Below are 3,182 nucleotides of genomic sequence, written 5' to 3' on the forward strand. Positions count from 1 at the left end.
AAGAGGTCATAAAATCTTGTGGGTGGCTGTATTTTATTGTACTGTATTGTATAGGGTGCAGTTATTCAACCTCACCTCCTGATGGTCAGATCTGCCTTATTCAGAGATGTACGCAAACCCAATGGTGTGAGATCTGTGCATGTGCAGATCTCGTTCTGAGAGATCGCTAGCAGTGCCCCCTAAGCCACAACATGAATGACAAGCTGCGGCAGTTTGGGGACTGGGTGGTCTTGAAAACAGATGTGTCGGCCCCATTTTTGAGGCACGCCGTGGCCAGTGTCTGCGTCTTGCAACACAGGGTTACTCAGATGGCAGATGTTCCCACAGAGTGAGCCGATGCTGCACCCCTCGGATCTGCAATGCATACAGTAGGCGTCATTTTAAACTAGACGCCACCTGTGGCATAAGCATATTATTGCACAGCCGCTGCATGCAGAGTCGCAGTCTGTGCATTATCACCCATCTCTGATCAGGCCCAGAGTCTTCTGGATTTCCAAGTTGGCCACAGAACAGAGAAGATTGCTTTTTCTTATTTTTTTAAACAAGGGAATATTGTGATCATTACATGGTAGCCATAAATCACAAACAATACTTAAAGAGAAGTATACCATTTATATAATAATTGAAAATAAAAAAGTACAGGCATATACTATTGTATACCTCCTGTACCGTTCGTCATATACTGGTTCCCTAATTTCTTATATTCAGTTTTATACATGTACATACTATATGTGGTCAGCATCTTCCATTCAATGACCTCTAATGGAAGCGTTCCACTTTGTAGCATACTTACAGGTGTAGCAAAGTGTCCGTACAGGATGTGCTGTGATCTTGGCCCGGTGAATAGGTCATAAGGTCCTCTTTTACCCACAACGTGCTTCAAGGTTTCATCTATGGAGCATTTTAGGTTGTAGGTTCCTGGTCCCGGCACACATTCCTGAAATATGAGCAGTGCATTAGGAAAGCAATGACACACGGCCCCTCTCATCCCATAATCACTTACATTGCTGCTTGCTGAGCCACATTTAGTCGTTTCGCTGTCCATTATACCCTTGGAGCTGGCAGACTCTGAAGCCCTCTCTTCTATGAGTGTGTGGATTCCCTGCTTTGCCGTAAGTTCCAGGTCCTGGGGTACAATTCTGTGTGGAGGACAGAAACAGGAATCATGAACAAAATAGATCACATAGCAAACATTCATCTGCATGTGACATCATTCACACACTGCCAGGAAGGGGGTACAGAACTGATTCAGGTGTCTATTTATTAAGATGAGAAAAGTCCTTTCTCTGGTGTTTTCACCAAAGGGCTTTTCTGTGCTTTTATTACATTATTAACAGATTAGCACCAGTGAAATCAGTTTGTGAGGCTTACCCCCGCCCCTATAAATCTCTATGGAGATGGCAGCTTACTGTAATTTATTCAGATTGCGTTACACTGTACCCGACAACGGGGACATGCAAAAATGGAAATACTTTGCTTCGCCAGCGTCGGGTCAAGCTACCGTGTAAAACAGAGGGGGCGCTGCCAGGGCATGCTTATATTACTGTGACCGTTCGCCGGCAGCACTAGGCTGGGAATTGGTTAATCGGTCCCATAAATGCACAGTGTGTACCTAGAACTAGCCTACAGTTTGGCTGACCCACAATGTGTAGAGGATCATTGTGCATATTCCTAGAACTCCTCTATCACTGTTTAACATGCTCTACCTTTAATTCGTCCTTGAATCGCACATCTTTAGTGTTACACAGTCCTCGCACGCTGGCAGGTTTCTTTTCCATTAGCTCCAGAAATGACTTTATGTTGTATCGACCCGGCCCCATGTTTTGCTTCTAAAGTAATCAAGCATACAAACGTTTCAGAAAATTGATTCATGTTTCCCAGAGTGTAAATTACAGCTTCACCTCACCAGCAAACGGTTCCTCTCCCATGTTTCCTTGTACAGGACATGTGGCATCACAGTCAGCCGTTCTGTTTCTTCTGCTCTTTTCCATCCAGGCGTAGATGCAACTCACTCCAGAACGAAAGGATTATAGGGATTATAGGTTCCAGGCCCTAAACGTCTTGCCTGGATTAAATCACAGTCTTTTTACAGATACAATTTATGTCCAACATTCACATTCTTACTTAAAAATAAGAAAAAACGTGAAAAATGTTTTCTTTCTCAAGAAAAACATATAGAGAAAACCAGTCTTACCCTATAAAATACAGCCCTGCAATCAACAGAGGCTTAGGTAGATGAGGGACAGAGGGGGTAAGTGGTGTCCTGTGACCTCTAAAAGGACATTATTGTTATTCGGATGTAGCCTTGAACTGTACATCTTTCATAAACTTTCTTGAATCTAAAATCAACTTCATCAACTAGATCTTATTTAATAACATGGTGCAATGAGCATGAACGGTTTCAATCCACAGCAACCAACCAGATATCACTTTACAGGACTCTAGAGACACAAATTAATTTATGTAGTTGCCATTGGCTACTGCATGTTCCCCTCCTAATATTTTATGAAATATGTTCTTTAGAGTTTCTTAGCCAGTGGTGTATCATATATGTACTCACTGTCTCTGAAGTTGCCCTCTTGCAGGAAGGTACTTGTGTGTAGGAACCAGGTTTCTTAAATTCAGGATAAACCGCAGATACATCAAATCTATGGGATAAGATAGAAAATCTAAATGTAACTATTTATGTAAAAAAATGTATTTGTTGTTCACTCATTGGTTCGTGGCTAAAAAGTGTGTAAACATTAAAGAACAGTGGGGCCTGATTCACTACGGATAACTATTGCAATCGCGGCTGCGATTACGCACACAGGTGTGCTGAAACAATATGCTAATGAATGCTATCGCAATGCCGTCGCACAGCCAACATAAAGACGCCCACTACCGCTATGTCACATCCGTAATACCTTGCAGTGCTGTGTATACATCGGGAACATCGAGTAACATCGGCCCCTCACGCACAATTACAGCAGGTATGACCTTACTCATAAATTGCTCGTTGCACGCAGTGAGTACTCAAGCTGTGTATGCCGTCGCAGTGGACAATTTATGCACGTCCATGCAACGGCGTTCAAACGGACAGGCACGCCAACGTTTCTCCAGCCACTCCTCCATCACCACCCCCAAACACCCTCCTGTCCTTCAGTCTGTGATGGCTTTGTATCGATCGCAATGCTAACTCA

The 3,182-nt window shown here is 43.3% G+C and overlaps 1 long non-coding RNA gene across 1 annotated transcript; it reads right to left on the reverse strand.

Moving 5' to 3' along the window:
- Positions 1-1,093: 1,093 nt before the first annotated feature.
- Positions 1,094-2,644, reverse strand: LOC148443282 (uncharacterized). The gene is made up of 3 exons (XR_015875705.1): positions 1,907-2,644; positions 1,707-1,829; positions 1,094-1,139 (listed from the first exon to the last, which is right to left on the reverse strand). It is a non-coding gene; the product is annotated as an uncharacterized LOC148443282 (long non-coding RNA).
- Between the last annotated feature and the right edge of the window lie 538 nt (positions 2,645-3,182).

This window comes from Taudactylus pleione, unplaced genomic scaffold, assembly GCF_031769625.1.
Source record: "Taudactylus pleione unplaced genomic scaffold, aTauple2 ptg001313l, whole genome shotgun sequence".
Classification (NCBI taxonomy): Eukaryota; Metazoa; Chordata; class Amphibia; order Anura; family Myobatrachidae; genus Taudactylus; species Taudactylus pleione.